Source organism: Juglans regia, chromosome 6, assembly GCF_001411555.2.
Source record: "Juglans regia cultivar Chandler chromosome 6, Walnut 2.0, whole genome shotgun sequence".
NCBI lineage: Eukaryota > Viridiplantae > Streptophyta > Magnoliopsida > Fagales > Juglandaceae > Juglans > Juglans regia.
The window spans coordinates 10,340,784-10,356,124 of record NC_049906.1 but is presented as its reverse complement, the minus strand read 5'-3'; the positions used below and the strand labels follow the sequence as shown (position 1 = coordinate 10,356,124).

At 35.2% G+C, this 15,341-nt stretch overlaps 1 long non-coding RNA gene across 1 annotated transcript; it reads right to left on the bottom strand.

The window, feature by feature from the left end:
• Positions 1 to 9,513: 9,513 nt before the first annotated feature.
• Positions 9,514 to 12,700, bottom strand: LOC109010344. The gene is made up of 3 exons (XR_001999195.2): positions 12,562 to 12,700; positions 12,368 to 12,450; positions 9,514 to 9,789 (listed from the first exon to the last, which is right to left on the bottom strand). It is a non-coding gene; the product is annotated as an uncharacterized LOC109010344 (long non-coding RNA).
• Positions 12,701 to 15,341: the final 2,641 nt, after the last annotated feature.

Below are 15,341 nucleotides of genomic sequence, written 5' to 3'. Positions count from 1 at the left end.
ACTATATAACTAATAACTACTCCGTCTTCCGGTCTATATCATGCATATTAGCAAGAGTGATTTGAACTCTTTTTTTTTCCCCTCCATCTCTCGGCCTAGTAGTCCGAAGAATATTAGCTTCTTCATGGTTAGTTATTTGTGAGAATAGAATACTCCCAATTGCAAACAAGCATGTGTTACCTTGAAATTTGAATCTCGTCTTCTCCTCCAGATCACCACTCTATCCTTTGAGTATCAATAGAAAGACAAAAACGAATGGAAGGAATACCGAAATCAACGCCGTTTAGGTTGATGTGAACCACGACATTACAATATATATATATATATATATATATATATATATATATATTACATATATAGCAAAACTTCGTCATCTCTTCATGTGTGGTATATATGACTATTCTTTTATCTTTTCAAGACGATAAATAACGTGCTGAGATTTGACAAAGGGTAGACCAAGGCACCCGAGAGTAGTGACTTGCAAACAATCGGTACTGACAATAATTAATAATGATCATTTTTCATGGTCAAAAATCAACCCAAAAGTTTTGAATATCCACAAAAATTGGAAGTATGTTCTTCAACACTTACAGCATCATTAATATCACCATTAAAGAAGTGGGCTCACAGCTTCACACTCACAGACACGAGAGGCCTTGAGAGCATCATGATCAATACTATATATTGAGAGCTCCAAGTTAGAATTAATTACAAACTGACCCTTATTTTGACTTGTGAGCAAACAGGATTGATCACACCTAACCATGAAAAAAGAAGTTGTGGTTGTTTAGAGGCCAAACAGATCGATGTTTAGTTTATTCTTTGGTTGTTAGAACTTTGACATATGTCATGACTTGCTAACAATCTGTGTACGTACCTGTTGCTTGGCTTAATTTCTTAGTTTCACTTCTTCCAATCTGACAACAGCTAATTGACTTTGGAGTTTAGAATCTCAACCACACAAGACTTTGGAATTTAGACAGCTTGATGCAATTTTAGGAGTTTCCATTTGAGTGGGAAATATGGATTAATCCATTTCCCAAACCCAATTAGATAATGATCATGTAACTCCACAACCCAAAAGGCAAAAACAGAAGACACAACCTTTTTTCTCAGAAAGTAGCATTTAACCAAGTAAACAAGTACTGATCTCTCTTATAAGTCTAGAAAAGAAGTTGTGGATTCGAGGTGCATGGAAGTATATATCCTGCTTGCCTTCACCATCAAAAACCTACTTGGGACTGGAAGAACTGTGAATTAGTGGGCGATATTTGGAAAGGTGAATGAGTTAGAAAGGACAGTACTAAGAGGAAGCCTCTGATACCATTTAAGAAAATAGATGTGAGAATTATGATGTGGTATACTGTATTCTAAGATTTGAAGACTTGTACAGTTGTGCAGATAACTCCTCTTATATATCATGATCCATGGAGGAGTTTAAAATACACAGTACTTGTGGTAACAATAGTGAATCACTACAAAAAAAAAAAAAAGGGTAGTTTGCCGGCGTCCCTTAAACGCTGGCAATTTGACAATAAACGCCGGTAAAAGTACTATTACCGGCATTTGTTTAATATCTGTATTGTTTAATATGTGGCTTACAAAAAGATGTTAAAACGATTTCTCTCAAGAATTGGAAGTAAAGCTACTTGGATAAAGGGAAGAGAATTGAAATGAAGAGAGAGCGTGGAAAAGTCCTAACATCAAACATTCTGAGAAACAGTCTCCAATACGACAAACGACAAAGTGGTTTACATTTTTAGACAGCCATATAGCGTAGAGGTTCTCCTGTTTTTCATCAAAGTTGGACCATTCGTTTGTTGCCCCACTGAAATATATGTCGGCAACCAGCTCTTGTTAGGACTTTCAGAATGGCCACTGAAATCTGGTACTACAAATCATTGATTCATTCTAATTAGTTCCCAGAGCTTCCCCAATTCTTAGAACATTGGCAGGAGAAGATAGAAGAAGTTAATTAAGTAGGCACTGATATTATCATATTAGTTTTCTGTATATATAGTAATCTGTGATGGAAAATGCTATATATACTTATAATTTTACGCACATAACCATACGTGCTGATGTACATGCATGTCAACTATTGAAATTGCAAAAATTTTAAAATTCGAGTTTAAAAAAAACTTGATAAAATGAGGTAGATACTCAATACCCTATATATAATATTGTGCGTAAAGTTGTACATACATACATGTAGCACTACTCAACCTGTGATATATATAAATCTAAGGTGGTTCACAAAAAATAATTAATTTCATCTTTCTTTTCTTCTTACATGAATATTATATATAGCGCTAGCTTTATGTTTCTGGTTTTCCATCAATCTTTTCATCATGCCATTTTCCTAAACTCCAAACTGGACACTGTCATCATCTCCTTCGCTTTCACTCTCACCTTTTCCTACTTTTATTTTTACTTGAAATCTTTTTCCTTTCGCATGGACCACAGCACAAGTTTGGTACAATTATTATATATATATGTTTGGTCCAAAGCATGCAGCTCATATATATTCCTTTTTTCTCTTCTTTGACACTTTCTAACAGCGACATAAAGGTCGATGCAAGTATATATGCTACTTTTCAAACTGTCTAATTAAGTAGTACTTCTCTTGATCATCACTTTTATGCAAGAAAACTAAACCCTAAATGTCAATGTCAGCAAAAATATAATGAATAATGATATATGCATATCCCAAATGTACAAGTCTCGTGCAGAGTTTTTATAAAAAGGTAGACCCCACCATGAAAAATGTATAAGAATTTACTTTTTTTTGTAGGGTCCGCTATTTTACAAAAGACTTGCGCGCTAGGTTTGTGCATTTAGTGCTTGTTCCTAGCATTAGTTAAATATAATTCCCCATTTTATTTTCATAAGCAGTAAGCTGCAATGCATGCTCCACTTTACTTTCATGATCTTCTAGTTGTAAAGTATGAAAGGAGCAGAAATAGTTGTTGATGTTCTAAGTGTATAAATAATTACGAAAAGGACATGAAGATGATCAAAAGCAAAAGGGAAAGATGGAAGGTCGATTTCGTCAGCCCTTGGATGTTTTTTGCAAGAACATTTTGTCTACCTGGTAATCATGAAGTTCTTTACCAAAAGAAAAGGGTTCCATTATTTTTTTAATAAGCATAAAATGTTAGGTGATTATCTGTTTTTAAATGCAACTTAATTAGTTCAATGATTATTATGTTTTTCTTTTTGGGGGAAATCTCCAAAACTAGAAGCTTTCAAATTTGGGAAATGGAAATGAACACGCATGGCCAAAAAATAATGTTAGGTACAAGTAGATCAGTACATCCAAATGTAGCCTGCAAGCTGCTTAAGTCTTAAAATTCCTATGTAGAATATGGGAGATAATGTGAGATAAGGAGAAGACACAAATAATAAGTGAGAAAAGCATGGTATAAACAAAATAGAGATTCTTTTCAAGTACTTTTTAATTGCATTAGATTGTTTAATTTAAATAGAGATAAACACATTATGTAGATCTTATAATACTGAGAAATATTTTTACTGTAAAGAGATTACACAAAAATAAACCTACAAACTGACGTGACTTGATATAATATGTTAGATTGTAAAACTATTTGTATTGTAATGTAGATCTAACGTATCATATGAAATTACATCAATTTGTGAGTTTTTTTTTTTTTTTGGATCTTTTCATGGTTATATCAGTTCTCTATAATATTTAATGTTTTTAGTAAATTAGCTATCATACAATATGGATCACACGTGAACATTTAATAATATATCTTTTTCTCTCTAAAATCTCCCAATTTTATTTTTTATTTACTTTCTACTATTTAAAAAAAGTGATATAGACACAAAAATATTTTACTAAAGTAAACTTATAAACTTATGTATCTTCACGTAATTCGTTAGATCTACCTTATAATATAAGTAATTTTATAATCTGACGTATCATATCAAATTATATTAGTTTATAAATTTAGTTTTATGTAATCTCTTATAACTAAAGTATTTCTCAATACTTGACGATAGATTTGAGTTCATGTATTCAAGTCTTCTTACCAGCAGACGCACATATCTAAACTAAAACCAGGCCTGTTATAGAATTTTGCTCACCGGGCTTCATAAAAGCCCAAAGACCCAAAAAGGGGTTTATTCATTATTGGGTTTAATAAGTGGGTTTAAATGTTAAGATGATTTTAAATTATCTTAATTAATTTATAAAAAATAATATTTTATAAATCTCATTAAGATGTATTTAAATTTAAATAGGTTAAAATATGTGTTTATATATATGAAATGGGTTCAGATGAGTTTAACTTTTTGATGAAAAGTTAAAAAAGTAATAGATTTCATTAATGATTAGGTTGATATTAATTGAGATAAATTTAACAACCAAATATATCACTACAAGAAATTTTACTTTGAGGGACGAAATTTGTTAGGCACAAATGAAATTTCATCCCTAAAAGTAATTATTGGAAACAAAATTTTCTAAAAAATGTATGAGTTTCTAAATTCGTTCGAACGGATAAATATCCATTTGAACAATATATTTTGGTTCGAATAAAATTGTCTCAAAAAAGCAAAACCATTCTAACGGAAAAAAATAGATTCGAACAGAGAATTAATGTCTATTCGAATAGTATATTACTATATAATATGTTTGAATAATAATCTTGGTAGGAAATTATTTTATTTTTCCCTAGAAAAGTTCATAACCGTTCGAACTTAAATTTATTTGTTCGAACGGACTAGATTTGGTGAAAAAATATGGCGGCAATGTTGCTTTATCTTTCGAACAAAAAAAATATTGTTCCAATTAGTTCGAACACCATATTTATTCATTGGAACAACTAATTTACTTGGAAATTGTATAAAAATTGTTTATCATCATTAATTTGTGTATATATTTTTTCCATTAAAGTAATAAATATTTTTTCCATTAATTTGTTATCATTTTCAAAATATAAAAATATTATATATTATGATTTACGGTGAATTAAAATATTTATAAATTCATAAATTAATTTTATGTAATTAATTTCAAAATTTTATAGTGATTTCTTTTATGTTAAATTTATATAAATATAACTTTAATGATAATCTCATTTTTTTATATTATGATGAACGGTAAGTAAAATGAAAAAAATATACAAGGTGGCAAACACGAAAAATAAAAACCAAACATTAATTACATCCCAAATATATAATGTTCAATACAATATAAGAAAGTAAAATAATAACTAAAACGATCTACTTGCTAAGTAGATCAAAATCCTCTTGTAACATTTTAATACGTCCATCCAGATACCTAAGCTTTTCCATTATGGGCTCAACGAACTCCACAAACAGAACTCGTATCTTATCCAAAGTAGCTCCAAGAGGTTGTCTCTCAACACCAACAATACTACTAGAAGCTGGGTCAGTCTGCGTGCCACTAGGTTTGTCTGGTGCAGTCTTCCGCAAGTGCTCCTTACTCTTGCTGAATGTGATCTTATTAATGGGCCCCATCTATGGCAACCTCCGCTCTATCCCAGACACTGTAACCCTCGATCGGTATAGGACGTTAGATATCAACAGTGCAAATGATAGACTACCTCCATTAGAATAGCATGACTCTGATCGAATGAGGAGGAAGAAATGCAATGTCAGATCAATGGGGTCCCCCCGTGCTATCCACAACAAAAATCTGGTTCAATCGATCCCAAAATCAGTCTTGTGTTTTTTCGGATCGATGTTATACCCAACAATAAAATTAAGCATTCTGAAAAATGCTATACAGTCGGCCTGTCAAATCACCTTGCTCCCATCATATGGAGGAGCCAAAGGGTCTCACACTAGCTGACGAACCTGATCGTCTGTGAGACCATCATCAGGTAGATCCTCATCCGAACTAGTATTTGGCTTTACATTCAGCGCTAGCGATGAGGATGCGGCCGGTGTGTCCGAATCAGATGGTGCAATCGCTACTCCCGGTGTAGTCACTGCAGCCGCAACAGGATATGCATCGGGCACATGCGGAAGATCAAGGAACTCAGCAAAAATGTGGGAGAGAGAAAGTAATAATCACCCCAAGACCGCTAAGGTGTACCACAGGGCATCAGCGTCATGCTCTTCCATGGCACGGTAAAACTCACCGACCATTTCTAGATATGCAGTCCCCCGTTACTGATAGATTAGTGTCCATCCCCGGTAGGTGATGATGGACTGTATGCTTCGTCCCTCCCATGAAAGATCGTACAAGTCATCCAAAATGATCTACCGCTCAACATGTATAGACCTCGTCTCCTAAGCATGAGCTGCTCCACTACTTTGGCCAGTCTGATCTCTCGCATGTTTTCTTCTGCTGGATGCCATTAGTATATTGTTTAAACACAAGGAAAGTAAGAATATAATTAAAATAATTGTTTAATTATATTATTGAAGAATTATGCTAGGCTTTGTAAACTAACATGCAGGTGCGTATGTATATATATGTGTTTATTGGCGATGGAGAAACCCTAGAGAAAAGGAGGTAACGTGCATGCGGAAAGAAAAGAGTCGTGCGGGTGAGTAATTGTTCATAAACCGAAAGTTTTTTTTTTTTTGGTTAAAAAAATAAACGGCCAAGATCTCCAAATAAAAAGAAAATCACTACTCAAATCCGTAATATAAAAACCTAAAATATCAAGTTCAAATAAATAAATAAATAAAATCCATAGTCCAACTATACCAATTTTGGGTCGAGTGTTACACTCCTACTCTTTCCAGGATCTCAAACAAACCAATAAATTTGGGAGTTAGCTTGCCTTTCCTTCCAAACCTCATCACCCCTTTCATGGGAGCTACCCTTAGAAATACTAATCCCTAGATTCTTTTGCACAATCCTCCAGAACGTTGACGTGGACCACGAATCCCAATCCGACACGATCTTGGATGGAACCCCATGTAGTCTGACTATCTTCTAGACCTACAGTTCTGCTAATTTGCTCATCGAATAGGTCATCTGAATAAGGATGAAGTGAGCTATCTTGGACAACCTATCGACGATCGCCCATGCTTAGTCTTGTCTGCCCGGGACTTTAGGAAATCCTATTACGAAGTCCATGCCAATCTGTCCCATGGCCAAACTGGGATCAACACTGGTTGTAGTGTTCCTAAAGGCCTTTGATGTTCGGCCTCAACCATCGGGCACGTCAACATTGAGCTACAAAATTAGATACATCCATCTTCATTCCGATCCACCAATAGTGTTGTCTCAGGTCTCAATACAACTTAGTGCTACTCGAGTGCACTATGTATAAAGACATGTGTGTCTCCCTCAGTAGTAGATCCCGTAATTCTTTCTCTGTTGGTACACAAGGTCTCCCCTTGAACTGCAAGGACCCATTTTCAAAAACCATAAAGGCGAGCGAGTTGCTTCCCTTTTGAAACCTCTGTCTTGATCTTCCAGAGGCTGACATCTTCACTCTAAGTAGCTTTACTTTGGTCTGATACTGTCGGACTAAGAACTAGGGTACTTAACCTCGCCTGTACATCCCTCACCATCTCCACTCCTAGATTCTCCATGTCTAGGAGAATAAATTTCTGAAGGGTGTACATGCTCGCAAGGGTACTAGAAGAAAACTTCTTGCTGAGGGCATCTGCCACAACATTAGCCTTGCCAGGATGTTACATAGTGGTATCAAAGCAAAGCCCAGGTTATGCTAGACTCTATAGCATTCTTTTCAAAGAGAGAAAACCTTTTTCTAAAGAGAGAAAACTTTTTCCAAAGAAAGAACACTTTTAACAAGAGAACTGCAAGTGAAGGAAAAACCTAGACTCGTCTTCCCAATGTATGTCTCGTCCTGCAGTAAGTACATGAAAGTATTTTATCCTAATGCTATGATATTTTCAAATATGACCTAATTAATATATGCATGTCAGACTGGCAGCTAGAAAGAGGTAGTAATGCTAAGTGCATAGAATGTAAGAGGTATCAGAGACTAAACGTAGTTAGAGGATAAGGAATGGATGATGGAACATTAGGCATGTAGGACTGGTTACTTGCTAATAGAGGAACAGATTAGAAACTTTAGAGAGACTGTAATCGTTAAGAAATGCATGAATGACTACGAGCTTAGCTAAGACCGAAACGGAAAACAAGATGGCAACTTCAAGCCTTACTGGCAAGAATCTTATTATGGAAGGTACAAGCGCTACGTGATGGATGGGCTCAAGTACTTCGGACTGACTTTATGCATGTCGACGAATGAGTGACAAGACGTGAGGGCAAAGTTCTATACAAGAACTGATTGAGATGTTGAACATGCGCGGAGGCGTGCGAAGATAACGCAAGGACTAGTATGAACGAGTCCATAGTAAGGGTAAGCAAATTCTTAGAACACTGCGTAAATTCCTAGAATGCTAAGTAAACCCCTAGAACGTTAAGCAAATTCCGAGGACGAAATTTATTTAAGGTGTGGAGAATGTAACACCCCGCTCCTTCCTTTTGACGCAACACTACTTCTTTCTGACGTAAGCAAGTTCCAAGGACGGAAATTATGCAACAGTCTACCCCTTCTCTCTGGCGGCTGCGAGCCTCGTTATGTGGGCCTAACCTCGATGGCGTGTTTCTAAAGATATTACGTGATTTCTAAAGTACGCTAAACGTTTTAAATACACTGAAAATATTTATATGAGGTACTTCCAGTATTATTGAACTAAGCTTAATTTTAAATAAGACAATTATAATAGTTTTGAAGAGCTCCAAAAATATTATAATTGTTGGAAATCATTTTAATATCATTTATTAAAATGATTTCAGCTATTTAAAATATTATGAGATTTAAATTATGTTGAAAGCTTTAATTAATTAAATGGTTTATTCTTTTAAAGATATTAAATAAGACTTCATCATTTTATTAATGATGAAGGAATATTATTTTATAAACTAAAATTTAGTTTAAATAATATTCTACCTTAATTCCTCTCAGTACTTTTAAATAAGTTAATGTTTACGCATTTTCAAATCAAGGTTTTAATTCCCCACCATTAGATCGTTTTGAGGATCCCAAGATAAAGAGACGTGGATTAAATACCCAAGCCCCTCTTTCTCCCTCACTTTTTCCTTCCCTCTCTCTCTCCTCCCTCTCCCTTACGTCGCATGCTACCCCTCTCCTAGCCGTTTCTCCCTCAGCCGAGCCGGGCGCTGCCGTGAGCGGCCTGGCCTCACCACCACCACCACCGGTATCCCCTCACACCAGCGAGCTCTTTCCCTCCACTAGTGAACCCCACGTGCGGCTCTCCCTCTCTTTTCAAGGTGAGTTAGCCGAAATGGGTAAAACTCATTTCTCTTCCGTGCACCGCTGTGCGCGGCCACCCACGGCCACCAAGTGCCTCCATGAGCTCCTCCTTCCCTCCCCCTTCCTCCTCCACTTGACCCGAGGCCCATAGCCTCCCTCACACACACAAGCTCTCTCCCTCCCTCATGCACAAGTTCTAAGATTTGTCACCACCTCACCTCGGGATGGGCAGGATCGCAATGTACATGCCTATACTTTACTTCCCATTTTTTTTTTCTAATAACATGCAATCAGCATGAACATGACACTCGTGTACTCTAAATTTTCGATCTAATAAAGGGAACACCTAATAGACATCCTATTGGAACATTCATCCAAAAAAGACTCTTAGAGTCCATCCCAACATAGAACATCTATACATAAACATAACCCATCATCCATAAACATAATTATTCTAGTTAGGGAAAGTCATAAGCGTCTGGCTCTCCCTCTGCAGTAATGCCTTGCTCCCCAGCCTTTTCATTATTACCTGGACATTTAAAACATTTAAAACAAAAGTAAGTTGAATACTCTGTAAGCAGTACACCATACAGTGAACATACTAGGCATCTATTCTTTTTCTTTTGAAAACATGTATACATAAACATTTTGCTAATTCTTGATAATGTTTTCATGCACAATAGTTTAAGAGATAAGCCATACTTTCATGCATAAATATTTAAGAAATAACTATGCTTCCATGTATAAACATTTTAAGAAATAACCATGCTTTCATATATAAACATTTTAAGAAATAACCATGCTTTCATGTTTCGCTTTCTTTGGTCGGTACACACTATTACGCCCTGTGTATTAGGGTTAGCGGTCTTCCTTTGGACCTGGATACCGCCCATGGCCACAGGTTGGGAATCCCTTTCAGTCAGGAGGCAGCACTGGGTGCACTACCAGTACTATTTACCCGGCATTGCAATTTGCCCATTCCTTTGGTACCGTTTTCATTCATATAGCCGTTACGTATTTTCAGACAATAAGACATTCATTCATTCATTAGTTCAGTCATTTCTTTCTTTTATTTATGTCAGTCCTTTCCTTTTAGTCCTTTTCATTTAACAGCTCATTCATGAAAGAACATCATTTAAAAACATGAACTTAAACATCATCTTTTCATTTAACAGTGCATTCATGAAAAAACATCATTTAAAAAGCATGAGCTTAAACATCATTTTTCATGGCATCTATAAAGTGTCAGTTCATAGGGACACCTTAAAACGTTTCCTTCACATCATTTAAAGCATCAGTTCGTATGGATATTTTAAAATACTTTATTCACATCCTTTAAAGTATCAATGCATAGGTACATTTTAAAACTCATTTAAAGCATCTCTTGAAGCATAAGGCATGAGACATTTATTTTCTTTCCTTTGCAATCAAAACATTTTCATCATCTTTCTTACTTCGATGCACATGCATTTTTATGAACAAGATACATTTTTATGTTGTACTACATATAGAAATAATCAATAAGTTTATTAAGAGAGCATGTATGGAAATCTCATGACTTAGAACCTACGTGCATGCATTACCTTATACACATACACACAATTATAATCGATAGGGTGCTTAACAGGGGCTATCAAGAAAGGGCTTGTACATACTATATTCATTTACTTTTTTCTTTAGAAAAACATTTGCAATAAGAAAGAGAGACATTCTTTCATAAAGAGAACTTAGCCTCGTTTGTTTCCAGAAAACATCTCATCTCATCTCATATCATCTCATTTCATCATTACAACTTTCTCAAATCCCTATACAAAATAAAATAAACAATTCAACTTTTCAAATCTCAAAACATCAATAATATTAAAAACTATATTCTAACAATATTTTATTCAACTTTTTAACTTTAATTTCAACTCATCTCATCTCATCTCTAAAAACAAACGATCCCTTAGTGTAAGAAGCATGGTCATAGCTACTTACCTCTATGCTCCTCAATTCTTCCATCATCAATATTCATAGTCCAATAAATAACATAAGCATGTTAATACTCATACAAATTCTTTAGCCCTCCCTTTAAAAGAGAAAGTCACGATATTACAATCTAACGCCCCTTCTATGCTTAACATTAACCCAATGACTACAACTCACCTCGACTTACAAAAGAAATAATTTAAATATTAAGACATGCTAGCTATCCATGGAAAGGATATTTTAAAAGTTTACATCAAAAGTAGTTAAGAATTCATATGCTTCAAGCAAGGTCTTTCTGGTTCAAGCTCACTTTGAGTTGTAAGCATTAGGAGATAAAATCTGAAAATTCTCAACAATGGGCTTTAAAATGGATTTAGCCATTTCAAGTAAGCTAAACAAGCTTAAGAAACATGTTCTTCAAATCAACTTGTGGTCACTCATTATAAAAAGTTAGCTCAATAATATTTTGGACTCTTGGGTTAGGTAGAATTTAACTAAACATGGACAACATAAATAGGTTATTTTTACATCAAGACATGGCATGACATAGGCTTAGGGATACTTGGACAGCTTTGCATATCATAATACATCATGCCCAAATAATCTCTTATATATAAACTAAGTAAGTTATAACATATTCACATAAGCAATATGTTAAATAGTTTAGATAAAACCTCCCATTAAAATTAAAGTAGCATACGGTATAGCAAAGTTATCCATTCAGCAACTTAAAAGTCTTTAAACACTTAAGCTTATGATTTACTCATTTAGTACCTTTCAAAAACAAGATGTAAAATTATAGAACCAAACAAAACCTTTAAACCAAACCTCTAGCATCCTAAAAATAGATTACCAACCAAACCTCAACATAAGACACATGATACCAACATATATAATTTAAAATCACTTTAATCATCACTTATGATTAAACCAAGTTTAATAACAGCATAGTATTTTTCAAATATAGGAAAATACATAACAAAACAACTACAATACCATTCGGTTTGGGCCAAAAACAGGGCATACATATTTATTTGCGACATAGGAAATTAACTATATCAAAACACAAGCTTAAAACAACTTAGTGAGCTTCCAAAATCACCTTAAAAATAAATAAGTCAAATTAGGATTTTTACCTTAACCTCTTAGCTCCTTTCAAAACACAAGTGGAAGACCAAATAGAGATATAGCCGTGTGGATAAAGAGCAGCACGATATCACTGTTTTAAACCCCAAAACCGAAACATTACAAATCATCAAAAGGAAACCCACTTGATCAACCATGGCTAAATTCGAAATACACAAAGGAGAAGGAATAAGGGTACTATTACCTTGCTATTTTCCTTTTGAGAAGAATGGAAATGGATGCTTAGCTTGAAGGAGATTAGAGGACTTTGGTTTCTTGAAGAACAAAAGAGAGGAGAAGAAAAGAGAATCGGCTTTAGCTTGGAGGAGAAGGTGAAACTTTGTTTTTTCGTTCTTTTCCTAATTAGTGTAGCCGACGGGTTGGAGAAGGAATGCTTAGGATAGTTTTTGTTTTTTTTCTTCTCTCTTTTTGACTTTCCTTTGACGATAGGTACTAGGAAAAAGTGAATCCAATAGCTTCCTTAGGAAGCTTACGGGTCTAAGGAAAGAAAGAAAGGATTTAGTTGCATATCTTAGAAAGGAAGATGAGATTTTATTCCTTTCTTGGGAGTTGACCGACGGGTAGGAATAGGATACTTTAGGATTAGTTTTGTTTTTTCCTTTTCTCCTTTTGTAGGGCTTTCACCATAAGCTTGAGGAGGGACAAAGACTTTTTGGTCTTTGTTTCCTCCTTCCATCACAAGGAAGCAAGTGGATGGTAGAGATCTATCCACCTCAAGGATGCTTTTCACCTACCAATCCAATGGTAGAGAATAATTGGGTCATTTCTTGAATATATAAAATTAAAGGGCTTAAGGAAAATATTTCAAAGTCTAAAAGTTAATACCCTTGATTTATTTTAATAAATCATATTTTAAAAAAATAAAGCATACTCATCTTAAAATAAAATAATTAAAAGTAATAAAAAATTTTATCTCAAAATATTGAACTTAAAGAATTAATAATATGATGTAAGGACCTACGTAGTAAGACTCGGATATTACAACTCTATCCCCTTTAAAAATAATCTCGTCCTCGAGATTGAACGTACCACAAAGAAAAAAGGGTGGGATATTTTTCCTTCATACCATCCTCATGCTCCCACATTGCCTCTTGATCGGTGTGGTGGTCCACAGCACTTTGACCATCGGAATTGTTTTGCTATGGAGAACTTGAACTCTTCAATCCATGATCCTGGCCGATGCTTCTTCATAGGAGAAATCCTCATGTACTAGAAGGGCGTGTACTCGATCACATGGGAGGGATCATGCACATACTTACGAAGCAATGAGATGTGAAATACATCGTGCATGGATGGCTGAGAATTGTGGAGGGAGTGCAAGTCTATAAGTCACAACTCCCACTCTTTCCTAGATCTCAAACGGGCCAGTAAATATGGGAGTTAGCTTGACTTTCCTTCCAAACCTCATCACCCCTTTCATGGGAGCTACCCTTAGAAATACTAATTCCCATATTCTTTTGCACACTCCTCCATAACGTTGACGTCCACCATGAATTTCGATCTGACACGATTTTGGATGGAATCCCATACAGTTTGACTATCTCCTAGACCTACAGTTCTGCTAATTTGCTCATCGAATAGGTCATCTGAATAGGACATAGTGAGCTGCCTTGAACAACCTATCGATGATCACCCATGCTGAGTCTTGTCCGCCCGGGGCTTTAGGCTAATGTTGTATCATAGTAAAGCCCAGGTTATGCTAGACTCTATAGCATTCTTTTCAAAATAAAAGAGAGAACATTTTTTTCTAAAGAGAACTTTTTTCCAAAGAAATAACACTTTTAACAAGAGAACTGCAAATGAAGGAAAAACCTAGACTGATGTCTTCCCAAGGCATGTCTCGTCCTGCAGTAAGTACAAGAAAGTATTTTATCCTAATGCTATGATATTTTCAAAGTTTCACCTAATTAATATATGCATGTCAGACTGGAAACTAAAAAGAGTTAGTAATGCTAAGTGCATAGAATGTAAGAGGTATCAGAGACTGAATGTAGTTAGAGGATAAGGAATGGATGATGGAACGTTAGGCATGTAGGACAGGTTACTTGCTAATAGAGGAACGGATTAGAAACGTTAGAGAGACTGTAATCGTTAAGAAACGCATGAACGACTACAAGCTTAGCTAGGATCGAAACGGAAAACGAGATGGCAACTTTAAGCCTTATTGGCAATAATCTTATTATGGAAGGTACGAGCGCTACGTGATAGATGGGCTCAAGTACTTTGGATTAACTTTATGCATGTCGACGAACGAGTGACAAGACGTGAGGACAAAGTTATGTACAAGACATGACTAAGATGTTGAACGTGCATGAAGACGCGTAAAACCGACACAAGGACAGGTATGAACAGGTCCATGGTAAGGGTAAGCAAATTCTTAGAACACTGTTCAAATTCCTAGAACACTAATCAATATCCCTAGAACGTTAAGCAAATTCCGAGGATGGAATTTATTTAAGGTGGGGAGAATGTAACACCCCATCATTCTTTCTGACGTAAGCAAATTCCGAGGACAGAATTTATTTAAGGTGGGGGAGAATGTAACACCCCCTCATTCTTTCTGACGTAAGCAAATTCCGAGGACAGAATTTATTTAAGGTGGGGGAGAATGTAACACCCCCTCATTCTTTCTGACGTAACGCTCCTTCTTCGGGGACGAAATTTGACATAAGCAAGTTCCGAGGACGGAAATTATGTAACATTATGATCTTCTCTCCAGTGACTACGAGTCTCATTATGCGTGCCGAACCTCGATAGCGTGTTTCTAAAGATATTATGTGCATTATAAAGTACCTCATATTTATATGAGATATTTCCAGTGTTACTGAACTAAACTTGATTTTAAATACGACAATTGTAATATTCTTGAAAAGCTCCAAAAATATTATAATTGTCGAAAATCATTTTAATATTATTATTAAAATTATTTCAGTTATTTAAAGTATTATGGGATTTAAATTATGT